This window comes from Octopus sinensis, linkage group LG7, assembly GCF_006345805.1.
Source record: "Octopus sinensis linkage group LG7, ASM634580v1, whole genome shotgun sequence".
Classification (NCBI taxonomy): Eukaryota; Metazoa; Mollusca; class Cephalopoda; order Octopoda; family Octopodidae; genus Octopus; species Octopus sinensis.
The window spans coordinates 7,332,694-7,360,534 of NC_043003.1; the positions used below are offsets into that span (position 1 = coordinate 7,332,694).

The following is a 27,841-nucleotide window of genomic DNA, read 5'->3' on the forward strand; positions in this document are numbered from 1 at the left end:
TATAGGCCACAGCTGTGATCTCACTTTACTTGCTGAGTCTTCTCAATCACAGCATATCTCCAAAAGTCTCAGTCTCTTGTCATTGCCCCTGTGAGGCTCAATGTTTGAAGGTCATGCTTCACCATCTCATCCCATGTCTTCCTGGGTCTACCTTTTCCACAGGTTTCTTTCACTGTTAGGGTGTGACATTTCTTCACACAGCTGTCCTCATCCATATGCAGCATGACCATACCAGCACAGTCGTTTCTCTTGCACACCACATCTGATGCTTCCTATGTCCAGTTTTTTTCTCAAGGCACTTACACTGTCATGTATGCACACTGACATTACACATCCAGCGGATCATACTAACTTCCTTTCTTTCAAGCCTATGCATGTCCTCAACAGTCACGGCCCATGTTTCACTGTTGTGTAGCATGGCTGTTCACACAGAGACATCATATAGTCTACCTTTCACTCTGAGCAAGAAGCCCTTTGTTATCAGCAGAGGTAGGAGCTTTCTAAACTTTGCCCAGGCTATTCATATTCTAGTGACTGTGCTCTCCATGCATCCACCCCCACTACAATACATTGCAAGAATATATTGGTGCTCTCTTAAATGTTAACACAGGCGCAGGAGTGGCTGTGTGGTAAGTAGCTTGCTTACCAACCACATGGTCCTGGGTTCAGTCCCACTACGTGGCATTTTGGGCAAGTGTCTTCTGCTATAGCCTCGGGCTGACCAAAGCCTTGTGAGTGGATTTGGTAGACAGAAACTGGAAGAATCCCATTGTATATGTGTGTGTGTGTGTTTGTCCCTCCAACATCGCTTGACAACCAATGCTGGTGTGTTTATGTCCCCCATAACTTAGCGGTTCGGCAAAAGAGACTGATAAAATAAATACTAGGCTTACAAAAGAATAAGCTCTGGGATCGATTTGCTCGACTAAAAGCACTGCTCCAGCATGGCCGCAATCAAATAACTGAAACAAGTAAAATAAAATAAAAAATAAATAAATAATCTGTTAGAGCAAGCTGTTATCTCCTCATTATGAACTAGGATCTTCTCTCTGTAGATTCAAAACCATGAAGAGCCATTTTGGTCTTTCATGTGCTGCCCATTCTCTATATTCTAAGGCTGTCCAATTCCTCATATTACCTTCTATCGACATAATTCTTGGTTTCCCTCACTCCCTTTTTATCACATTCATTTTCTCTTCTATTAACAATCTCTTCTTTTCTCTCATATCCAAAATATCCTAATTGTCTTTCTTTGATCATGTCCAGTAAAATTTTCTTAGTTTTTTTGCCATTCTTAGTCCTTATTTCAGTGTTGGTTTTGTGTTCTGTCAGCTCATCAAATTCTCATACCTTAAAGGTTTGTCACCTTCATCATTATTTTAATGTCCACTTTTCCATGTTTGTGTGGGCTGGATGGAACTTGTTGAAGATTTCAATGTATCAGTTCTTATATATTTCTTTATTGCCCACAAGGGGCTAAACATAGAGGGGACAAACAAGGACAGACAAACGGATTAAGTCGATTACATCGACCCAGTGCATAACTGGTATTTATTTAATCGACCTCGAAAGGATGAAAGGCAAAGTCAACCTCGGCGGAATTTGAACTTAGAACGTAACGACAGACGAAATACCACAAAGCATTTCGCCCGGTGTGCTAACGATTCTGCCAGATCACCACCTTTATATCAGTTCTTATAATCTATTCATGTCATTTAGAGTTGATGCTATGGAGAATAACCTTTCTTCCTTTGTTTTAGTAAACCATCCGGTTGGAATGTAACCAAGTAATAATTTTATTCTCATATTTATATATTGCCATCCTACCACTGTAAACAACTTGTAGAGTTACCATATTTTTACCTGGTGCCAGTGCTACATAATAAAGCACCTATGCCAGAAACATTTATAAAACGTCCATGCCGATTCTGTATAAAAAGCACCTGTGCTGGCACCTTGTAAAAATCACCCAGTACACTCTGCAAAATGGTTGGCGTTAGGAAGAGCATCCAGCCGTAGAAACCATTCTGAAATAGACTGAAGCCTGGTATAGCCCTCTGGCTGCCAGCTCCTGTCAAATCGTCCAACCCATGCCAGCATGGAAAATTTTACGTCAAATGATGATGTCGTAGTAGCAGTAAAAGACGCATGGGGTATATTAGACCCACCCCAATTCCAGCTGTGCATATGCAAGGGAAGAGTTTTTAGGGCATTGAACTTTATAGGAGACCCCAACTTCGCATATGGAACAATGGGATGATTTCTCGAGACACTTTTTTGGAAAAAAGAGTGCGTCTTCATGCCACCTGATACCATGGTTTGGCACTTCACTGAGCCTTTTTCTTTTCCTTCCCTTTTTACCTACTTAATGCCAAGTCATCTCTGATCGAGCAAATTTATCAAAAGCGTTCCACCCATGTCCATCCTTTCGTTTCGTATATCAGAAACTACACTGTGTGATGATGATGAGGATTTGGCTGTTATTACATGCAGGTCTTCGTTCAAACAGATGTGTCTTGTATTATTTTCAGTGCATAAGGAAGCAAGCTAGCAGAATCGTTAGCACAACGGGCGAAATGCTGAGTGGTATTTCGTTTGCCACTATGTTCTGAGTTCAACTTTGCCTTTCATCCTTTCGGGGTCAATTAAATAAGTACCAGTTATGCACTGGGGTCGATATATTCGACTTAATCCATTTGTCTTTCCTTGTTTGTCCTCCCTGTGTTTAGCCCCTTGTGGGTAGTAAAGAAATAAGTATTTCGTCTGTCTTTACATTCTGAGTTCAAATTCCACCGAGGTCGACTTTGCCTTTCATCCTTTCGGGGTCGATCAAAAATAGTTACCAGTTATGCACTCGGGTCGATATAATCGACTTAATCCGTTTGTCTGTCCCCTCTGTGTGTAGCCCCTTGTGGGCAGTAAAGAAATAGGTATTTCGTTTGTCTTTACATTCTGAGTTCAAATTCCGCCGAGGTCGACTTTGCATTTCATCCTTCCGGGGTCGATAAATTAAGTACCAGTGGTGTACAGGGGTCGATCTAATCGACTGCCTGGTTTCCCCAAAAATTCTGAGCCTTGTGCCTAGAGTAGAAAAAAATTATTTTCAGTGCCTACCGAATATTTGCAAAAGTTGTGTTGCTAAATGTGCCATATTACCTAACTCGAAGATCGAACTTCAGTACTAAACTTAATGAACGTTTACACCCTGCTTCCGTTAATCCTCTAAAAAAGAAAAAAAAAAAAAGCGATCCAGTTGTAGAATACTAAACCGACATGAGAAGTATAGAATCTTGTTTTCACCATACAAAAGGTCTCGGATTTATAGAGAAATAAACATGAGATGTTGTGAAATTCATGCCTGTTCCAAAGTTTATCAGTGCAACTGTAGTAGTTCCAAGCAGTACTCGAAGCTGCAGATTCGGATAGGTCTGGGATTACCTCTTAACTTGCCTTTTCGGATCTTTTCGGTTTGAACGGCAGTTTTTTCTAGTGGTGTCATATGAAATTGTCACCTATAATTATGACCCTAGTATTGATCTATTGCATTTCAATCTGTTTTAGGGTTAGGGTTAGTGTTAGGGGTGGAGGGAAGGGTATCTTTTTTTTTCTTCAGAAATGTAAATAGACCCAATTTGTTTCTTAAACGAGGGACATATTCATACGGCGCAGAATGTTTTTTTTTTTTTACCTCAATAGACGCCATTGATTGGTTGAAATTGCAGAAATTGAAGAAAAAAAACAACAAATATCTTACAAAGTATAGAATTTTCTCAATAAAACCAAAAGAAAAAGATGCTTTTATAAACAGATTCTACCAGTATACGAAGTTTTAAAAGTGTTTAGTTAGGTGGAAATTATTTAAAAAAAAAAACTGCCGTTCAAACCGAAAAAGATCGTAAATATTTAATAGATGTTCGGCCGGGATGGCATTTGTGGAAGCGTTGGAATGGAGTGGCCCGAGAGTCAGAGAGAGTGAGAGAGTGAAGAACGGCCGCCGGTGACGACCGAATGCCGACCTTTGCACACTGCTCTCAATCGACGAAGAAAGCACCAGGCCGAAGAAATCGTGTGCAAAAAATGTCCTACACACGGCACTTAGTTTTCAGCCGAACCCACTCTCGCTGGACGTAGTTAAGGGTTTATCTTGCTCCGCTGTTTATCTCGAGCGTTATCTCCCAACTGAATTCAAAAAAACTTCTATAATTATCTGTGATAATCCAACGTTTTTCCTGCTCGCAACGTAAGTAAACGTTACCGCCATCCTCTCACAACCAACTATTACGCTCTCCTCTGACGGTGATAAGTATTTTCTAGTCTCCTATTCTCTTTTCACCCTTCACTAACTACATCCACTGTTCGCCTTTTAAATGTACTCCGTTAAAGATGTATATATATTCAATGTTGTTTGTGTAGAAAAGAAGAAATAGGGAAGTGTCCTTTCTACATATGTTTTTCCTTTTGGTAATAACCTCATCTCTTGTGTAATTTGCGTCGTCACGTAATATCCGTTATGCTTCTCTTCAACCACCAACCGGTGCACTTTCCCTTTATAAATCATTCCTTTTACAACACTGAAATATTTTTTATCTATGTTTATTTTACTGTTTAAATTATTATTATTATTAATATTATTATAGGTTGGGAACGTTAAAAAAGGGGGGAAAAATACTAATGCTGCATCGATTTAGAAGGTCTCTACTCTCTAGAGTGATAAATCGGAAATGATTAAGAGTACTTGCCAATTAACCGTCTTGGTGCGTGTTTCTATTACTGAGAAACGAATGAGTGTCACAGCCTCCATTTTCCCCCTCCTAACAATCTTTCATCGTAATTCTCGTTTATGTAAGAGATAAACAATAAATATTTCTCCTCTCCTTCGTCATGGCCTTTCCCCGTTAGCCGTGGCTAGCATCTTAGTTCGATAAATGTTTAAAAAAAAATCAAAACCGGACTCTATTTACAAGTAAGCCTCTCACACACTTTTCTCTCCGTAATATTTTCCAAAGCCGCAACTGACTTGAAAACCCAAGACGATGTGGCCAGAGCTAATACCAATAATAACTGAATAAACGATTTAATCATAAACCAGTTTGACTTTACATATAATAAAATATATCCTGCGCCTCTCTCTCTCCCCTCCTCTTTATTCTCTACGTTCAAGCTCTCTTTATTCTCTCTCTCATGACCCATCACATTTATCATTTATTTTCTCTCGCTTTTTTATTTCTCTAAACCCGTAATGTACACGATAATACTCGTTCTCTTTACATATTTATTGGGTTGTGTGAGTAAATTGCTTGTCAAATTATTTGGCTTCTCTTTGTAAGACACGTTACAATCCCCCTCTTTCTCCTATATAGGTGCGTGTGTTTGTCTCTTAGAGATGTGTGAATGTAAGTAGTGTATAGCTTTGTAAATGTATGTGTGAAAGTTAATATATATATATGTATGTATGTGTAATGTATACGTGATCACGCTATTATGTGTGCGTTTATCTTTCAACTTATATCCTACTCCATGACATGTCTTATCACGAGGTGTTATTAAATGGTTGTGGGAGTGGAGTGGGGGGATAACGTAATTATTCTACTCTTGTCTTCGTTTATGTATCTATTATACGATAATGGGGAAGGGGGTGTCTTTTTTTTTCTTCTTCTTTCGTCTATATGCACGTGCTTGCTAAAAACATTCATAAACATAAAACAGGCAAGAAAATGCACGTTACCCATTTATGTGTGTATATTTTTGTGTGTGTGTGTGTGGGGGGTATGTATATTCGTGAATGGTGTGTGTATATTCGTAGGCATAAAGCTTTAAATGTCCTCTTTTCCGCAATATCAACTTTCCGATATTTTCTGTTTGTTTTCGATCGACAAATTTATATCTTAATTCTAGCTTTTGTTTTGTGTTGCTGAGAGGCTCAGGTACAAGGACCATCATCCGTGGCTCTTTTAGGCTCTCAAACTAAGTTCGCAGAGTTGATGCTAAAACTTCTGTAAATCGGTATTTGGCAGTGAAGTCAAGGTGGTGAGTTGGAAGAAATGTTAGCACGCGAAATGCTTCGCGGTATTTCGTTTGCCGCTACGTTGCGAGTTCAAATTCCGCCGAGGTTGACTTTGCCTTTCATCCTTTCGGGGTCGATTAAATAAGTACCAGTTACGTACTGGGGTCGATATAATCGACTTAATCCGTTTGGCCCCTTGTGGATAGTAAAGAAATAGGTATTTGGTAGTGAAGAGCATGCAGAAGAGAGTGCGGTTCCGGGAAGAGGAGACGGCGGTGCCAAGTCCGAAGAGTTGGACTGAGATATAGTATGAGTAATGAGGGGGTGCATAAGGAAAAAGTGGGGGTGGATGGTAATGCTTTTGCATGAGTCGATATACAGCATGTTCATAGAGACTATTTTTTTTAGGAAAAGGAAACAATATAGGATGATTGTGTGAACGAGTGGTGACTGTCGGAATCTCCAAAAGTGAGAGAGAGAAAGATATTAATGTTGATAGAATCAACATTAATATCTTGGACTGATTTTTAATCAATCTTCTGTCTTGGTGATTCTTCTACTAGCATAATTTCGATGATTTAATGACGTGTAGAGAAAGAAGCTAGCTATCAAGTTTTGGGAGTTATGACATTACAGGACTTTCCCCGCAGCTTCTCCAAATTTAACTTCGACAAAACTCAATAAATCGATTACAAATAAGTACGGCTCTCTGCAACTGACTGAAATTGTACATTTTGAATTTTGAGTTTAATTCTGAGAGTTAGTAATTATTACTTGTGGCGGTGGTAGTGGTGGGGTATGTTCTAAAACAATGTTTGTAGAAATAGGAACGATAGATAATAGATAGGTGTGATGGAAACAGATGGTATGTTGCTCAACCTGATAAACGTCTATTCCAGTACATGCACACCAATCGCAAAGCAACGGTATGACAGCAATTTATTTAGAATATGAAGTGGAAGTCAACAGTGTTAGTTCTGGAGATATTAAAATCTATATATATATAAACGGCAAAATGTCTGTCTGTGTGTGTGTGTCCTTTATACAAATCCACAATTTTTCAGTTAGAGGGCTCGCACTTTTTATGGTCATTCAAAACTGTCCAAGGGTGATCGTGCACATCTTTACATTTCCCCAGTCACCTCACAAAGCCATTAAAAAATCAATAGAAGTGACTTTTTTGTGAATTTTCTATCCAAAACCCAATCAAAATGCCCGAAACTTGATACGCCAATTGAATGCCAGCTAGCTGTATGTGATTGGTCGGAGATTTGGACAGTACTCGCATGTATGTGCGCATGCATGCACTAGCACTATGACCCGGTGTTGCCGAGTCATAGTGCTAGTCCTAGATATGACTTTAAACTGCATCCAATAATGGAGGGGTGTGGACCCATCTTTTAGCCAATATTGTTCCCTGGTCTAGCATCCATCAAGGTCCCAGGTATGGGTTAATTAGCAAATGAGTTGGCCGGATGGAGCTTGTTAACTTAGATTTGGGGGCAACCCATTTGTGGAGAAGGAAAGCCTTGATTCCAAACCTTTGCAGCATTGTGACCATACCTAGCCATGGAAAAGGTTTTGGGGATAAACTCTGGTGAAGAATCAAGTCAGAACTCCTGAGACAGTTTCTGGCAACTCTTGCTACAATACAAGCGCCAATGTTGTTTCTTTGGATCCCTCAGTGATGTGGAGATGGGGGACATGCTGCATGGGTAACAACCTGTCATCCATGTGATATTGCCATGGTTTGGATCCTGTTGAATACCCTATCCTGGAGAGAGAGAGAAAGAAGGACACTAAAAGTCAGACAATACTGGTACAGCCCACAAGTGCGGATGATGTGGCAGAGACTACCGTTCACACATTGGTCTGTTCAACCACAGACAACACTGTTACAATAGGGTGGAGAGCTGGGACCCTCCTGTTTGGTAATTAATGATAGACAGGTCGCAAAAGAGGAAGTCTGTAATCCCAGGCCCTGACTGCGTTAATTATGGTCTCCTCTTCTGGCTCATTCAAGGATGATCTCCTCTTCTGGCTCATTCAAGGATGATCTCCTCTTCTGGCTCATTCAAGGATGATCTCCTCTTCTGGCTCATTCAAGGATGATCTCTTCTGGCTCATTCAAGGATGATCTCCTCTTCTGGCTCATTCAAGGATGATCTCCTCTTCTGGCTCATTCAAAGATGATCTCCTCTTCTAGCTCATTCAAGGATGATTTTGACTTGGTTCTCTTGAAATTTAATGCAACCAGTAACAGACTTTTGAATTTTGTTTTTGAAACTGACCGAAAAGAAAGAAGAAATAGGATCTCACAGTTAACAGTGTTAAATTGTCTGCAATGAATAAATAAGCTATCTTTAGTTCCAGGTCAGTCCTGATTGTGTAGATACTCTCTTTTACTCTTTTACTTGTTTCAGTCATTTGACTGCGGCCATGCTGGAGCACCGCCTTTAGTCGAGCAAATCGACCCTGGGACTTATTCTTTGTAAGCCCAGTACTTATTCTATCGGTCTCTTTTTTGCCGAACCGCTAAGTGACAGGGACGTAAACACACCAGCATCGGTTGTCAAGCAATGCTAGAGGGACAAACACAGACACACATACATATATATATATATACATATATATGACGGGCTTCTTTCAGTTTCCGTCTACCAAATCCACTCACAAGGCTTTGGTCGGCCCGACGCTATAGTAGAAGATACTTGCCCAAAGTGCCGCGCAGTGGGACTGAACCCGGAACCATGTGGTTGGTTAGCAAGCTACATACCATACAGCCACTCCTGCGCCTATTATATAAGAAACTATTGTCGTTAGACTGTGTAAAACATAGGCATGGGTATGGCGATAGGTGTGGGTAGGGTTGTGTGGTAAAGAAGCTTGTTTCTCAACCAAGTGGTCTTGAGTTCAATATCATTATGTGACACATTTGGCAAATATCTCCTACTATATCTCTGAGCCAGGCAAAGCCTTGTGAGTGGATTTTGTTCATGGAAACTGAAAGAAACCAGTCATAAATGTTACTTAGTGACCCTGCCTGTGCTGGTGCCATGTAAAATGCATTCAGTCCATACTGTAAAGTGGTTGGCGTTTGGAAGGGCATCCAGCTGTAAAAACCTTGCCTGTGCTTGTGCCACATGAAAAGCACTCAGTCCACTCTGTGGGGTGGGTGGTGTTAGGAAGGGCATCTAGCCATAAAATCCATGCCAAAACTGACACAGAAGTCTGGTACAGCCTTCTGCCTGGCTGGGGTCTGTCAAACCATCCAACCCATACCAGCATGGAAGGTGGATGTTAAACAATGATGATGGTGATGGTATGTTTGTGTATATTCTTGTCTTCGCATCACTTTATGATTGTAAATGTACATCATTGGTCATATGAGCAAAATTCTTTGTTGTTCAGTCTTTTGTAAGAAACGTGTCTGACCATTGGGAAATGTGACAGATGAAGGTTTCCAACAGGAATGGCAACAAGCTGTAGAAAATCTGCCTCGACAGATTCTGTCTGACCCAAAGGCACAGGAGTGGTTATGTGGTAATGAGTTTGTTTCCCAACCACATGGTTCCGAGTTCAGTCCTACTGCATGGCACCTGGGGTGAGCACCTTTTACTATAGCCTCAAGCCGACCAATATATATGTATATATGTATGTATCTTTATGTCTGTGTTTGTTCCCCACCACTGCTTGACAACCGGTGTTGGTGTGTTTACTTAGTGTTTTAGCAAAGGAAACTGATAGAATAAGTACCAGGCTTTCAAAATAATAAAATACTGCAGTCGATTTATTTGGTTAAAATTCCTCAGGGCATCGCCACAGTATAATGACCGATGCAAGTAAAAGACAAAAAATGCGAGCACGAAAACGTGGATGTTATATATTTCTTTACTGCCCACAAGGGGCTAAACATAGAGGGGACAAACAGGGACAGACAAAGGGATTAAGTCGATTACATCGACCCCCAGTGCGCAACTGGTACTTAATTTATCGACCCCGAAAGGATGAAAGGCAAAGTCGACCTCGGCAGAATTTGAACTCAGAACTTAACGACAGACGAAATACTGATAAGGATTTCACCCAGCACGCTAACGTTTCTGCCAGCTTGCCGCCTTTATTTGAGCTCAACGCTCAAAAAAGTGGATGTTATATGATGATGACTATTTTGCTGGGTTTCTGGTGCAGGTTAATATCCTTTAGAAGCTCTGTATGTAATCCTCAGACTGAGCCCTGTTTCTGGGCTTATATCATCTCTATAACAATTGACCTATAAAGGCATGGCTGCAGATCATCTGTGTAGATTACTCTTTCGTTGTCAAGTCCAGATATTTAATCCTCACTAATGAAATGTGAACATCTGCTGAGCTGGCAGAATCCTTAGTGCATCTGAGAAATTGCTAAGCAGTGTTTCTTCCTGTTCTTTGCATTCTGAGTTCAAATCTCACCGAGGTCAGCTTTGTCTTCCATCCCTTCAGGGTCAGTAGAGTACCTGTTGAGTACTGGAGTTGGCCTTGAACCCTGCAATGGACTAATGTTTTCTTCAGAGGAACATTGTGGTCTTATCACAGTATCAACTACGCCATCAGATGCTGTTTTACACAACAGCATCTGATGAGAATATATTTCACTTTGATTTTAGTGTATGCCTTACAGCCGTGTAGTGTACTAATATTACCGTATTTAAGTTTTGAATGGCTCCTTTCTTTCTGGCTGGTATTGCATCTGAAATATTGCAGTCACAAATTTGGCTGTATGGTTAAGCAGCTTACTTCCCCACCAGTTAGTTCCTAGTTCAGTCCCATAGTGTAGCACCTCGGGCAAGTGTCTTCTAAAGCCCTGGGTCAACCAAAGTCTTGTGAGTGGATTTCATAGACAGAAACATTTTCTATACTAACACTATCATGACATGTCTAACTAATTACCTCCACCTTCCAAATAAAAACAGGAAATAACCTAAACAACAACAACAAGTAAATAAACTGACCGGCCAACACACACCACATACACTTTTTAATCAACCCCTAAAAAATTCCATTACAAAAGTGTTGTCATATAGGCGCAGGAGTGGTTGTGTGGTAAGTAGCTTGCTAATCAACCACATGGTTCCGGGTTCAGTCCCACTGCGTGGCATCTTGGGCAAGTGTCTTCTGCTATAGCCCTGGGCCCACCAATGCCTTGTGAGTGGATTTGGTAGACGGAAACTGAAAGAAGCCTGTTGTATATATATATATATATATATATATATATATATATATATGTGTGTGTGTGTGTGTGTGTGTGTGTATGTGTTTGTACCCCTAGCATTGCTTGACAACCAATGCTGGTGTGTTCACGTCCCCCGTCACTTAGCGGTTCGGCAAAAGAGACCGATAGAATAAGTACTGGGCTTACAAAGAATAAATCCCGGGGTCGATTTGCTCGACTAAAGGCGGTGCTCCAGCATGGCCGCAGTCAAATGACTGAAACAAGTAAAAGAGTATACCCAATTCTTCTCTTAGCTTGGCTTCGCTTATGAAAATTAGGAAAGCTGCTGTCCACATCATCTCCTTGCTCATTCATGGCTGATAAGTCCAATGTGGGATCGACATATCTGGCTGCAGTGATGACAGACATATGATTGTCCAGCTGCATCATCAACAATGATGCAGATGTATTATTTTTCACCTCTGACGTTTGTCTTCAAGAGAGGCACTGCAATAGACCTCAGAGGAGGAAACAGCATCATTGATGGTAAGGTGCCAAGCAGCATGGTCAGCTGTTGGAGTGGGCCACTCACGATAATCAATGTCACAAGTGCTAAGGGACTGCTTCAGGCTGTCCTTATAATGTTTCTTTGGTCCTCCCCAGTGGTCTTTCATCCTGTCAATGTGTCCTGCTCAGTGTAGTTATGTCTCAAGTAAGATGGCTTCCAGGCCGGTGACCTTTGCTCGCTTGAGGACCTCATTGTTAGTGGATGTAGTCACTCCAGTAGGTGTTCAGGATGGTATGAAGGCAGTGGTAGTGTAAACATTCAGGGAGCCTGAGAAGTCACACCCACTTACTAAGGTTTTAAATACTGGACTTTTGTACTTTTAACCCTTACCTTATCAAACAAAGGATTGAATTCAATAAGCAAAAAATATTTAAAACTACTGACATGTCCTGTGCCTACCTAACAAGGGACACCCATAAATGCACATACTTGCTTACAAATTTCTACACACTTGTATTAATTCTAAACAATAATATAATCCAAACTGAATCACTAAAAATTTCTCCAAAACACCTCTCCAAAACAACACACCCTAAAACCTAATTATCTTTGCACTTACAACTAAATACCCAAGGGAGATATTTTAACTCAACAGACTTTATAAAGCTAAGATTAACTTCAATGCATTGCACACAGGCGCAGGAGTGGCTGTGTGGTAAGTAGTTTGTTTACCAACCACATGGTTCGGGTTCAGTCCCACTGCATGGCACCTTGGGCAAGTGTCTTCTACTATAGCCTCGGGCCGACCGAAGCCTTGTGAGTGGATTTGGTTGATGGAAACTGAAAGAAGCCTGTCGTATATATGTATATATATATATATGTATGTGTGTGTGTTTGTGTGTCTGTGTTTGTCCCCCTAGCATTGCTTGACAACCGATGCTGGTGTGTTTATGTCCCCGTCACTTAGCGGTTCGGCAAAAAGAGACCGATAGAATAAGTACTGGGCTTACAAAGAATAAGTCCCGGGGTTGAGTTGCTCGATTAAAGGCGGTGCTCCAGCATGGCCGCAGTCAAATGACTGAAACAAGTAAGAGAGAGAAAAGAGAGTTCAATGATGGCCCAACTGGCCAAAACTTTGAAGTCACTATCAATAATATTTTTTTTTAAGATGGTGGTAAGCTGGCAGAAAAGTTAGCATGCCGGGCGAAATGCTTAGTGTTCAAAATCCACTGAGGTTGACTTTGCCTTTCATCCTTTCAGGGTTGATAAATTAAATACTAGTTGTGTACTGGGATCAATCTAATCAACTATGCCCCTCCCTGCAAATATTGGGCCTTGTGCCTAGAATAGAAAAGAATATTTAAAGGCAGCAAGCTGGTAGAATTGTTAGCACACCGGGCAAAATGCTTAGCAGTATTTCATTTGTCTTTGTGTTCTGAGTTCAAATTCCACCTCTGTCGACTTTGTTTTCCATCCTTTCAGGGTTTATAAGTACCAGTTGCATGCTGGGATCGATCTAATCGACTATGTCCCTCTCCAGAAATTTTAGGCCTTGTGCCTAGAGTAGAAAAGAATATTTTGTTTAAGAATAATGTATGTGTGTGCAAGACAGATGAGTGACAACCTGGCCACTGGTGGTGGTGGTGTAACACACCATACTAATCATGTCTGTCAGGCATGTGGAAGAGAGTGTAATTCGGCAGGAGGACTTAAACGACATGCAAATGTACATGAAGCCCAGTTACAACTACAACCGGCTATTACCGGTAAAGGTTTTATTTGCCAATTTTTGTACAAGACACTGTAGATCTTTAGCTGGGCTAAAAAGTCACATTCGATCAATAACAGTTAAGCTTCGTGCAATGGCCATACTCGATAATGAGGGGGCAGCCATAATGTGTGTGTGTGTACCTTTGTGTAGACAAGGGTACACAGAAATGAAGGTCCTTGTGAGCTTTTCGTCTCCATTGAAGTCGGAACTCATTTATGAGACCAATCTTCTGTTGTCACATCCTCTTCATATCTTGGACTTGTTTCAGTCATTGGACTCTGGTCATACTGGAGCACTGCCTCGAAGGGCTTAGTTGCACAAATCAACCCTAGTATTTTTTTTTAAGACTGTTACTAACTCTATTAGTCTCTTTAGTTATGGGGATGTAAATAAACCAACCCTGGTTGTCAAGTAGTGGTGGGAGGCAAACACAACACAAGGACACACACATATGTACATGATGGGCTTCCACATAGTGTCCGCCTATCATTTTCACTCGCATGGCACTGGTCAGCTTCTAAACCACTCTGCCAGTTATGCGGAAGAAATTAATAAGATCAGGCATAGCTGTAGGGTAAGAAGTTTTTTTCCCAACCCCATGGTTCTGGGTTCAGTCCCGCTGTGTGGCACCTTGGAAAAGTGTCGTCTACTGCAGTTTTAAGTTAACCAAAGACTTGTGAGTGGGTTTGGTGGATGGAAACTGAATGAAGCCTTCACCACCACTTGACAACTAGTGTTGGTAACTTAGTGATTTGGCCATAGAAGTGGTCAGTAGAGTAAGTACTGGGTTTGATTTAAAGTGATGCCCCAGCATGGCTGCAGTCCAATGACTGAAACCAGTAAAAGATAACAATCTCTCTCTTGTGTTTTATTATTAATATTATTTAGGTGACAAGCTGATAGACTTGTTGGTGCATTGGACAAACAGTTTAGTGGCGATTTTTCTGGTGCTTGATGTTCTGAGTTCAAGTTCTGCTGAGGTTGTCTTTACCTTTCATCCTTCCAGAGTCAGTAAATTAAGCACAAATTAAGTACTGGGGTCAATGTAATTGACTTACACCTCCCCAAATATTGCTGGCCTTGTACTGAAATTTGAAACCAATATTTTTTTTATTCACCCCTTTTGTTACCATATTTTTGTTGAGATACTCCCTGTTTCTTTCAATTAATCTTAAATATTAAATCTTAAATAACAAAGAATTTAGTAAAATAACTTAGTTATCATTAAGCTAGTGTTCGAGAGGTAAATTGTGACAAAGGTTTGGTGGAAGATTTTTATTCAGAACTTCTGAAAAAGAGACATTTGTACTACAGAGCCAGAGGCAGTTTCAGCCGGGTTGATATCAAAAGGGTTAAGAATTGTTTCTCTATTATATATTTTAACCCTTCCATTACCGTATTTCTATTGAGATGTTCTGTGTTTCTTTTAACCCTTTTGTTACCAACCCAGCTGAAACCGCCTCTGGCTCTGTAGTACAAATGTCTTGTTTTCATAAATTTTTAATTAAAATCTTCCACCAAACCTTAGTCACAATTTATGTTCCTAACACTAGCTTAATGATAACTAAGTTGTTTTACTAAATTCTTTTTTATATTTAAAGTAATTGAGAGAAACACTGAGAATCTCAAAATAAATACAGTAACGAAAGGGTTAATTAATTTTAGATATAACAAAGAATTAGTAAAATAACTTAGTTATCATTAAGCTAGTGTTAGGAACATAAACTGTGACAAAGGTTTGGTGAAAGATTTTAATTCAAAACTTATGAAAACGAGACATTTGTACTACAGTTGGGTTAGTATCAAAAGCATAAAGGCTGCAGACTGATAGAATTGTCAGTGCATCAGACTTAGCAGCATTTTTTCCAGGTCTTTACATTCTGGGTTCAAATGCTGCCAAGGTTGACTTTTCCTGTCACCCTTTTGCATTAATAAAATAAGTATCAGTTGATTACCGGGGTCAATGTGTAATTGATTAGATCCCCTGCCCACAAAATTTTAGCCCTTGTGTCTATAGTAGAAAAAAAATTATTACCATTATAGGCACAGGAGTGGCTGTGTGGTAAGTAGCTTGCATACCAACCACATGGTTCTGGGTTCAGTCCCACTGCATGGCACCTTGGGCAAGTGTCTTCTACTGTAGCCTTGGGCCGACCAAAGCCTTGTGAATAGATTTGGTAGATGGAAACTGGAAGATGCCTGGCACGTTAAAAGCACCAACCGATCATGGCCGATGCCGGACCCCCCTGGCACCTGTGCAGGTGGCACGTAAAAAGCACCCACTACACTCGCGGAGTGGTTGGCGTTAGAAAGGGCATCCAGCTGTAGAAACTCTGCCAGATCAGACTGGAGCCTGGTGCAGCCCCTGGCTTCCCAGACCCCGGTCGAACCGTCCAACCCGTACTAGTGCGGAAAACAGACGTTAAACGATGATGATGATGTCTGTTTGTCCCTGATGCTGGTGTATTTACGTCCCTGTAACTTAGCGGTTCGGTAAAAGAGACCGATTGAATAAGTACTAGGCTTACAAAGAATAAGTCCTGGGGTCAGTTTGTTAGACTAAAGGCAGTGCTCCAGCATGGCTGCAGTCAAATGACTGAAACAAATAAAAGAATTATCGTTAAGACAGCAGGCTGACAGGATTGTCAGCGCGTCAAACAAACTGCTCTCAGCATTTCTTGGATCTATCTACATTTTAAATTCAAATGCTGCAATGGTTGACTTTGCCTTTTGTTCATTTGGGTTTGTGAAATAAGTACCAGTCATATACTGGGGTGGATGTAATCAACTTACTCTCCATCATCACCATCATTTCTTATCCATGCTGGCTTGGGTTGAATGGTTTGGCAGGAGCTGGAGAGCTGCACCGGGCTCCAGTTGTCTGTTTCGGCTGGATGCCCTCCTCAACACCAACCACATTACAAAGTGTCCTGGGTGCATTTTACATGGCACCCATGGGAAGATGAGAAAGTCTTTTATGTTTCGAGCCTACGCTCTCCAACAGAAAGGAACACAAGGAAATAAGCAGAGAGAGAATTTTAAAAAAAGGCTTTAGTGGCTAGTGGTCTATACACACACACATACACACACATGGACTGACCGACCCAGTACTACTTTTGTGGACCACCAGGGGTCTGCAGACCCCAGGTTGGGAACCACTGCTAAATTAGAAAGGATTATTATTAAGTTGTAGTGTTAATGATGTATAATTGGATGAAATTCATGCACTGCTTTGTTCCTTCCCTGCTTCCTAATTTAACTTTATTTCTGTTGCATTACCCTTGATATGTCTCAACAAAGACCTTTACCTTGTTGTGTAACGGGTGCTGGACAGTTTAATAAATTCCTGTGTGTGTAGTTTTTGCTAAGTGCAGTCATTCTGTTTTACTACTTGATAGAAGCTCAGCCAAATATTTGCCAGGATGTTTTGGTCAATAATGGATTACGTTTATCTTCCATGATAAAAATTATTAATTAAAAGAAAGAGCTTCTAATTACATAATTGGTCACAATCACAAGTAATTGACCATCCCATCTATTGACTCTGTGAAGTGCAGCTGCAAAGCAAAATATGGGACACATGTAAATAATCTAATGACAGTCATTGAGATATATGTATTTGTATGCACAGACACCTGCATGGTTGTAAGGTAAGAAGTTAGCTTCTCTATCACTTGGTTTCAAGTTCAGTCCCACTGTATGGCAGGTATTTTAGGCCAATGCCTTCAACTGAGGGTCCAAACCAACCAAAGCATTGTGAGTGGATTTGGTGTACAGAAACTGCAAGATGCCTGCTGGGTCATGGACACACACACACACACACCTACCTCAGAAAGTAAATAGACACCCCCTCATTATACTGTTTCATCTGTGTGGACATTTCCCATTAGTATGATGTCCAAATGGGTTAATTCACAAGGCATCTCTACTAAATACAAGATCAAGTATTTAAGTGCATCAAATGACATTATTTTGTTTCTAGAAATAAAGTTTCCAAAAAATGATGATGTCATCATCTTCATCGTTTAACTTCTGCCTTCCATGCTAGCATGGGTGAGACGGTTTCACATAAGGCGGCAAGCTGGCAGAAACGTTAGCATGCCGGGCGAAATGCTTAGCGGTATTTCGTCTGCGTTACATTGCGAGTTCGAATTCTGCCGAGGTCGACTTTGCCTTTCATCCTTTCGGGGTCGATAAATTAAGTACCAGTTACGCACTGGGGTCGATGTAATCGACTTAATACCTATGTCTGTCCTTGTTTGTCTCCTCTGTGTTTAGCCCCTTGTGGGTAATAAAGAAATAGGTTTCACAAGAGCCGGCCAGGCAGAAACTGGCACCAAACTTCTGTGACTGTTTTGGCAGGATTTTTACTGCTGGATGCCCTTCCTAACACCAACGCCCAGCAGAATGGACTTGGGTGCTTTTTACGTGGCACAAGCCCAGGCGAGTCTGTTTACTTTTAAAGTGTGTGTGTGTATTACTCTCTCCTTTCCTTGACATCGCATGATAGTTGTAAACGAATGTCACTACCATGTAAGCGGTGTCGTTTGTTCCCAATCTTCTGTGAAAACATGTCCGGTTATGGGGACATACTACTTTGCTTGGAAACGGGCGAGGGTTGACGAAGAGAAGGACATCATCCAGCTGTAGAAACCCTTCTTCTACAAATTCCGTCTGACCCATGTAACTGGGAAACCGTTCCTGTGCTCCTTAGAAAAGTAATGTGTGTTAACCCAGGTAACCATGGTAAACTGGGCATTCATCGAAGATGATAAGCAGAACGCTGAATTCTCCATGACTCAGTTTCTGAGAGTGTGTGTGTGGTTGGGAGGTGAGATGCTACAAATTTCTGGATGAATTGATTGTAGAATAATCTTTATGAATTTATCTCTTATCTGTCTAATTATGCCACTCATTAGCCTTACACCAAGCCAACGAGAGCACTCGGTCAACTTTCTGATTCCTCTTATGCTTTTTCTTTCAGTACATCTGCACTTCTTTGTTTTTCATGCACACAGACATGGCACACCCAGTGGAGCATGCTGACTTCCTTTCTTTCCAGCCTTTTGCATGTCCTCTATATTCATGGCCCATGTTTCATTACCATGTAGCATTGTTCTTCATACACGGGCATCATGCAATCTGAGAGACCCTTTGTTGCCAGCAGAGGTTAATAACTCTCAGAACTTTCTCTGACAGGTTCTTATTCCAGTAACTGTGCTTTCAGAATTCCTCAACTGCTAATTGGGTCACTTTGTAAAAGAAACTAGCTACTACCTTTAGAGATCCTCTTTGCACTCTCAAATATACACACACGCGCACACGTAGCATCATCTAATGTTTGTATTCCACATAGGTGCTGGAGTGGCTGTGTGGTAAGTAGCTTGCTTACCAACCACATGGTTCTGGGTTCAGTCCCACTGCGTAGCATCTTGAGCAAGTGTCTTCTGCTATAGCCTCAGGCCAACCAAAGCCTTGTGAGTGGATTTGGTAGACGGAAACTGAAAGAAGCCTGTCATATGTGTGTGTGTGTGTGTGTGTGTATGTTTGTGTGTCTGAGTTTGTCCCCTCCCCCCATCATCGCTTGACAACTGATGTTGGTGTGTTTACATCACCATAACTTAGCAATTCGACAAAAGAGACCAATAGAATAAGTACTAGGTTTGCATAGAATAAGTCCTGGGGTCGATTTGCTTGACTAAAGGCGGTGCTCCAGCATGGCCACAGTCAAATGACTGAAACAAATACCAGAATACTGACAGAGGTTGGACAGTTTGACGGTATTCAACTCGCCTGTGTTGGCCTCCGGTGAGGCCTACTTTGGCAGGGTTTCTATGGCTGGATGCAATCCCTAATGTCAACTACTTTACAAAAGTGGATGGAACTCGTGGAAGGGAGGAAACCCAGAAAGTCATAGGACGAAATAGTGAAGTCTGGCCTCAAGGTCTTGATCCTCTGTCATTTTGTCACAGGAGATGACAGACGACCAAAAGGAATGGTGATTCCCTGTGCTCAAGAAGTGCCTGAGTTCCTTTTGAGTGTTGGGCCTCATGAGGGCAACGATAACGACCTTTGGCATTATGTTGTACTTGAGAAGAAGATCCATCAAGCCGAGCAAGGTACCGGCGTCATGCAAATGGCACCTGTGCCGGTGGCACGTAAAAGCACCCATTACACTCTGAGTGGTTGGCATTAGGAAGGGCATCCAGCTGTAGAAAACCATGCCAGATCAAGATTGGAGTCTGATACAGCATGCCAAAATGGACAACAGACATTGAATGATGATGTGTGATTGTGTGCATGTTTGTCTCCTTATCTTGATGTCACATGATTGTTGTAGAAGTGAGTGTCACTGTCAAATATAATGTAATGTAGCTTGCTAACCAACCACATGGTTCCAGGTTCAGTCCCACTGCGTGGCATCTTGGGCAAGTGTCTTCTGCTATAGCCCCGGGCTGACCAATGCCTTGTGAGTGGATTTGGTAGACGGAAACTGAAAGAAGCCTGTCATATATATGTATGTGTGTGTGTTTGTGTGTCTGTGTTTGTCCCCCTAGCATTGCTTGACAACCGATGCTGGTGTGTTTACGTCCCCGTTACTTAGCGGTTCGGCAAAAGAGACCGATAGAATAAGTACTGGGCTTACAAAGAATAAGTCCCGGGGTCGATTTGCTCGACTAAAGGCGGTGCTCCAGCATGGCCACAGTCAAATGACTGAAACAAGTAAAAGAGAAAAGAGAAAGAGATAATACATTGTAAATATTTATGGAACGCTTGTACCTCTTATATCTTCTCAGGATATGTAGATCATGAAATGATGTCAAATTAAATGCTTATAGGAGAAAAAATGAGAATGTTGAACCTATACCAGTCTCACATAACCAGCCCACTTAAAAAGTACTTTGGATTGTAGGATGACATGCCATGCTTAAGGAGACCTATTGAGTCAAGTAGATCAAAATCAAATCAAATTACAATCAAATGGAAATTGTAGTTGTGGTCCCCATGCTGGTGGCACATAGAAAGCACCATCTGAACGTGGCTCCCATATTGGTGGCACGTAAAAAGCACCATTTGATTGTGGTCGAAGCCAGCCTCCTCTGGCTCCTATGTTGGTGGCATGTAAAAAAGCACCCACTACACTTTGGGAGTGGTTGGCATTAGGAAGGGCATCCAGCTGTAGAAACACTGCCAGATCTGACAGGGCCTGGTGCAGCTTCCTGGCTTCCCAGATCCCAGTCAAACCGTCCAACCCATGCCAGTTTGGAAAACGGGCGTTAAACGATGATGATGATGATGATGACCTGTATTATGGCCTTTATACTAACCTTTTTAAAACCAATTATAGTTCAGAAAAGAAAGGGGAATATTTTGAAATCCAGTCTGTGAGGTCAAATTTTCACTTCAGTATTCATTTAGTGGTGAATTTTTAAAAGTTCTGCTCTTACAATTTTGGAATCTACAGATCATTCTGATTCCAGAGACATGATTTTATAGAGCTAAACCAAAGAAAATGTTATGGCAGTTTAAAATCTGAAACCTCAAAACAATATCACATAACATTGTAGTAGATTTGGCTGTTATTTCTAGCAGGTTAAGTGACTACCAATGGCTCATCTCATTTGATGTGCATTAACAGGTGGATGTAGGATTAAGAGGGTGGACTGGGTTGTTAAATCTAAAGGGAGGTGCTGGAATATACGGTCATATCTTAGTGACGTAAAAATAATTCGGTGGTTTCCAAACAGTGTAGCAAAACCCTAGGGTACCACAAGCAGAAGTTAAAGGTGTCAAGTTGGTGGTAGTTAGGGGTTCCAGAGACTGCAGTTAGAGGTATTAAAGGAATACTGTAAATGGGAGTTAGGGGTGTCATGGACAACAGTTAGAGGTGTCAGAGAAGGCAGTCAGGGGTATCATTGGCAGTAGATATGGGTGTCACATATGGTAGTTAAGAGTATCAGAGGTAGTGATTAAGGGTCCTGTGAGCAGCTGTTCAGAATGTGGTGTGATTTTAGATTTAAAACAACACAATTCACAAATGACATCAACAAGGGGGTCATGTGCTCTTATTTATAGGAAAACAGGATGATGTCATGGAAACATTTGAAAACCACCAAACCAATCTGTTGTTATAATTAATCAATTATAATTAACAAATAATGAGGTTGTCTGATGTTTTTTGATGATTTTGTTCCAAACAAGGCTTGAGGCCATTGTATTGTAAAGGACCACAAAGAAGGAAAAGAAGGGGGCTGCAAATTCAAAAGATGTTGATTGTCAGAAAGCTTAAAGAATTGAATGCTATAGACCAGGGGAATAGAAAACTATGGTGAATCCTGGAGAGGAGCAGTTTGAGGAAAACAGGCAGCTCAAAAGAGAAATGTTGCAACACCAAAGAGAAGCGACATTTTTAAAGGTCTTGACAGAGGGTATTAGACCAGAAAGTTCATCAGGGCAATCATCATCATCTTTTGACGTCTGTTGTCCATGCTGGCATGGGTTGGACAGTTTGACCAGGGCTGGTAACCTGAGGGGCTGTACCAGACTCTAGTCTGATTTGGCATGGTTTTTATGGTTGGATGCCCTTCCTAATGCCAACCATGGAAATGCAGTAGAAGCTCGCAGTACGAGTGCCCCGTTGTACGAGTAATTTGCTGTATGAGCCGAGACTCGTGCAAATTTTTGTCTTGAAGTATGAGCGGAAATCCGCAGTACAAGCGTACAAATCATCCCATCATCATCATCATCGTTTAACGTCCATTTTCCATGCTGGCATGGGTTGGACGGTTCAACTGGGGTCTGGGAAGCCAGAAGGCTGCACCAGGCCCAGTCTGATCTGGCAGTGTTTCTACAGCTGGATGCCCTTCCTAACGCCAACCACTCCGTGAGTGTAGTGGGTGCTTTTTACGTGCCACCGGCACGGGGGCCAGACGAGGCTGGCAAACGGCCACGATCGGATGGTGCTTTTTACGTTCCACTGGCACGGAGGGCAGTTGGGGCCGCGCTGGCAACTGTCACGTTCGGATGGCTCTCTTACGTGCCACCGGCACTGGTATCTCAGCTACAATTTCCATTGATGTTGAACGATTTCGATTTTCACCTTAATAAAACCCGTTTTCATATTTCTTTTGCATTTTCTTTTTTATAATTGTCATTTGACTTGTAAGTACACCTTTTCTGTTTTAAAACCCTTAAGAAATTATTTTTTAGGGGTTTTGTGGGGACTCAAACGGATTAATTATATTTTAGTTAATTTCAATACTCTTTACACTTTTACTTGTTTCAGTCATTTGATTGCGGCCATGCTGGAGCACCGCCTTTAGTCGAGCAAATCGACCCCATAGCTTATTCTTAGTAAGCCTAGTACTTATTCTATCGGTCTCTTTTGCCAAACTGCTAAGTTACGGGGGTGTAAACACACCAGTATCGGTTGTCAAGCGATGTTGGAGGGAGAAACAGACACACAAACACATACACACACATATATATATATATATATATACATATATGAAGGGGTTTCTTGCAGTTTCTGTCTACCAAATCTTGTGCTAGTGTCTTTTTTTTATTACCTCAAGGCCGACCACAGCCTTGTGAGTTGATCTGGTTGACAGAAACTGAAAGAAGTCAGTTATATATTTACATATGTGTGTGTTTGTCTCCTTAACTTAGCAGTTCAGCAAAAGAGGCAAATAGAATAAGTACCTGGCTTTAAAAAAATCAAGAAGTACTGGGTTCAATTCATTTGACTAAAAATCCTTGAAGGCACTGCCCCAGCATGGCCACATTTTAATGACAAACAAATAAAAGATAATATATGATTCATAATTGTGGTAGTTTGTAACGAGATGTAAAAGGTTAATAGTCAACTTTTGATTTATTTTACTTTTTTTTTTGCTCTATTTTGTTTTTGTTTTGTTTTTTTTTCCTTGTTGCTCCGTGAACAAAGCACTTTCGTCTGATCTGTAGACTAAATTTTGTTAGTTGTCTTTTTCACCGAGATTTGTGCCAGAAATATCATGATATCAAGATAATAAACCTGCTTTATCTTGTAGAAATTATTGCATATCTGATATAAAACATTGTGTTTTGGGTTGAGAATCATAATTCAGAGATAAAATTAAACGGTTGGTGTGTAACTATCACTTTCAGTATGTCACCAGTATTGTGTTCCAGTTCTCAATGAATGTAATCTGTGGCCCTGTTTTTGACTTGCCATTTGGAAGCACTTTCAATTGGGAAAGGCATGAACACCACAACTTCCTGCTTTTTTGTTTTTGCTTCAGTAAATTGAGGATTTCCTCATTTGTGTAAGTAGGAAAGCCAGTTACCCATAGAATCCAAACCTATTTCTTTACTACCCACAAGGGGCTAAACACAGAGAGGAGAGAGGACAAACAAGGATTAAGTGGATTACATCGACCCCAATGCATAACTGGTACTTAATTTATCGACCCCGAAAGGATGAAAGGCAAAGTCGACCGTGGCAGAATTTAAACTCAGAATGTAACGGCAGACGAAATACGGCTATGCATTTCGCCCGGAGTGCTAACCATTCTGCCAGTTCGCCGGGACCTAGCACAGCTCTTTGGCTTGCCAGTTCTGGTCAAACTGTCCAACCCATGCCAGCATGGAAAACGGATGTTAAATGATGATGATGGTGATCTCCATCCGTCTCCAATGGACTCCAGTTCCTGTGCCCCTTCTCTCTGTTGTTTTTCGTCTGTCACATTTGTATCCTTGGTGTGAGAAGGTTTCACATTGTGTGTGTCCGTGTGTCCTTGTTTTGACATCAAGCGATGGCTGTCTGTGAGCATCATTGACATGCAAGCGATGGTGTTCATTTCCAGCCATCATCATCATCATCATCATCATTTAACATCCGTTTTCTGTGCTGGCATGAGTTGGACGTTTTGACTGAGGTCTGGAAAGCAAGTGGCTGCACCAGGCTCCAATCTTGATCTGGCAGAGTTTCTACAGCTGGATGCCCTTCCTAACGCCAACCACTCCAAGAGTGTAGTGGGTGCTTTTTACATGTCACTGGCACAGGAGCCAGTCAGGTGGCACTGGCATCGACCATATTCAGATGGTGCTTTTTATGTGTCACTGGCATCGACCATATTCAGATGGTGCTTTTTACATGTCACTGGCACAGGTGCCAGTCAGGCGGACCTGGCATTGACCATGTTCGGATGGTGCTTTTTACGTGTCACTGGCACGGGAGCCAGTCAGTGGGCACTTGCCACAGCTACGATTTGTGCTTTATTTGACTTAACAGGTCTTCTCAAGCATATCATATCGCCTGATGCATCAAGGGTACTTTTAAATGGGCTGGACATGCAACACTGGCTTCGGCCATGGTTGCGATCTCACTTTAGTTGCCGGGTCTTCCCAGTCTTCCATAAAAACATGTCTGGTTATAAGAAAACATTTTTGTGTCTGAAGCAAGTGAGGGTTGGCAAGAAAGGATTGTGGTAATAGAATATCTGCTTCAACGATTTCTGTCTGATCCATACAAGCATGGGAAAGTAGACATTAACTCTTTAGCATTCAGATTATGGTTGTCTGTTTTGGCATAATGTCTACACCTGGATATCCTTCCTAACACCAACCACTTTACTAAGTATACCGGGTGATTTTTATGTGGCACCAAGATGGGTACTTTTTATGTGGTGTCAACATGGGTGGCTTTTTACGAGGCACTGGCACTATTTAGTTTAATTTCTATAGGTTCTTATTTCAAATTTTGTCCTTCCATGGCTGATAATTCTTTTAACAGTGTTTGGACTTGTTTAGTATCTGTTTTCATGAACTCACAGCTGTGACTTTAATTTCAGCAGAATTGATAAACGAAGTCAGTTACCATGATTAATTTAATTGATTATATGCTCTGTTCTTGGTGAGCCAAAAATTAAGCCTTGACCTAATTGAAAGGAATTGTCATTAACGTGAAGACAATTAAGAATAAACTATTTTTTTTTTTTTGGTACCTAGTTCAAAGCCTCATGGTTCTGTGTTGAAATCCTGCTGGTGCTGGACCAATAAAATTTTGGGGTCAGTTGAACTGACTCAAATCTCTCTTTCTCTCTCTCTCTGTCTCTCCCTCTGTCTCTCTCTCTCTGTCTCTCTTTCTCTCTCTCCCTCTGTCTCTCTCTCTCTCTCTCTCTCTGTCTCTCCCTCTGTCTCTCTCTCTCTCTCTGTCTCTCCCTCTCCCCCCCTCTCTCTCTGAATGTGCTCCTCTGGTACTTTGTTAGGCATAGCTGATTGTTACAAAGATGCATTCTCGGTGAACAGATTGAGTTGAAATCATTTCACTCCATTTGAATCGCTGGTATTCTTGCAAGCTGTTACAGTTGTCAGCTTCATTGCTTTGTACTGAAATAGCAAAAGACAAGGAGGAGGGCAATGTGATTGTTTGAGCTCCTAGAAATAGCAACCAAATTTACCTATGAAAGATCACTGTTATTTTTATTTACTAAAGTCTTAATATAAGGACCTTGTTATCTAATATCTTTTTCTTATTGTAAAGGTTGAAAGTGACTGGTGTAAGATTTAGCTGCATTTTCGAGTAGATCAAGCAAACGACTAGAGTTTTCTCATTGACTTATATATCCTGTTACTATTGGCTTTTGTATATTCTATTCTCTTAGTGGTTTGTCATTGGATTCTGGCCTTGTTGGTCTTCCACCCACCTCCAAGGGTATACTTGAGCAGCCATGGTAATCTCACCACTTAATTCCTGCCTAGTACTTATCTCATTCATATTTATTTCTTGAAATACTTGGTTACAGGACATAAACCACACTTAGCCATTATACGTGTACACACACTTGCATGTGTATGTGTGTTTCCCTAATTCTTCACTCCCTCTGCTCCCTACCTCTCTCTGTTCCTCCCACGTGACTGGTGCTCAGCCAAGCATAATCTCTCTTCCTTGGCCTGGCTGCCGCTCGCACAACACCTTCTTTTCTTGTCACCTGACTTTCACTTATATTTCTTGCCATAAGGCTCCCACTTCACACGCCAGCTTTTCCTCTGTTTTCTCTTTTTTTTTTTTTTGTTGTCCATATTGTTGGCACATATTCGCCCGCTTTCTTCCAAAAATTTAATTCCCTTAGCTTAGATTTTTGGGGCCTACCAATTTTGAACAGTCTCAAGTGTAACAGGCCAAAACTGTAGTGATAATTGGAAGCTTGACTGATGAATAGAAATCCATGAATGTTCTGTCCTGGTTTTCTGTCCATATGTTTTCATTGTCATCCGTTACATTCTTGTTACATGTTTTTGGATATATGTTCTGTATATATGTATATATATATATATATATCTATATATAAGAGAGTAACCACTATGTGGTCTACTCTAGCACTAAAAATAGATCCGGTAGGTTTCAGCCACAAAAGAATTGTTTCCGATGAAAGTTAGCACGACTACTAGCGCAAACGAACAGGGCAAATAAACATAACAAAAATGCAGATTAGTTCAGGACAATTGTTTCGCTATTAATAAATTATGTAATTTTACTCACATAACATATATCTGTAGCTCATATATATATATATATATATATAGAATTAATTAAAAATGACAAGTATATCGTTTTGTGAATATTTCTTTTAGTTGTCAAATTTTGATACCACCCTGATTTTTTTGTAGGTTTCAAATATTTAGTTTATGAATTTTATAAATTCTAGCATTGCAGTGGTGTTGAAAATCTATAGGGAAAGATCAAACATAAATGGTTGAATGTCAGTGATGTTGACGTCGCCAGTCTGGGAAAAATCTGCAATGGTGATGGGTATTGTCAGTTCTGAGTTCAAATTCTGCCGAGGTTGACTTTGCCTTTAATCCTTTCGGGGTTGATTAAATAAGTACCAGTTATGCACTGGGCTCGATGTAATCGACTTAATCTGTTTGTCTGTCCTTGTTTGTCCTCTGTGTTTAGCCCCTTGTGAGTAGTAAAGAAATAGGTATTTCGCCTGCCGCTACGTTCTGAGTTCAAATTCCACCAAGGTTGACTCTGCCTTTCATCCTTTCGGGGGTCAATAAATTAAGTACCAGTTACGCACTGAGGTCAATGTAATCGACTTAATCCATTTGTCTGTCCTTGTTTGTCCCCTCTGTGTTTAGCCCCTTGTGGGTAGTAAAGAAATATGTAATATACCCTTCTGTAACCAGGTGTGTTTTTTTTTTTTTTTGTGGGAAGATTGGAAACGAAGGACATCACTCTGAGACACTCATCTACAACTAGTAAGTAATGCCAAGACAAGGAGACACCAACTTGTGCCACACAGACTTATGTTTTGTTTGTTCCTTCTCGAGCCATGCCTGGCTCATAAGATTTGCTTGACGTATAGGTTCGCCACCTGGACAG

General features: G+C 41.0%; 1 protein-coding gene across 3 annotated transcripts in view; it reads left to right on the forward strand.

Moving 5' to 3' along the window:
* The first annotated feature begins 3,262 nt into the window (after positions 1 to 3,262).
* Positions 3,263 to 27,841, forward strand: part of LOC115213977 (zinc transporter 1) — a 51,030-nt gene continuing 26,451 nt past the window's right edge. The window contains exon 1 of one of the 3 annotated variants that reach the window (XM_036504483.1): positions 3,263 to 3,426. The gene's annotated coding sequence lies outside the window, so the exon portion shown is untranslated. Of the gene's footprint in view, positions 3,427 to 4,012; positions 4,241 to 4,277; positions 4,297 to 27,841 lie in introns of those variants that run through there. The other 2 variants (XM_029782986.2, XM_036504484.1) reach the window with 2 other exon arrangements.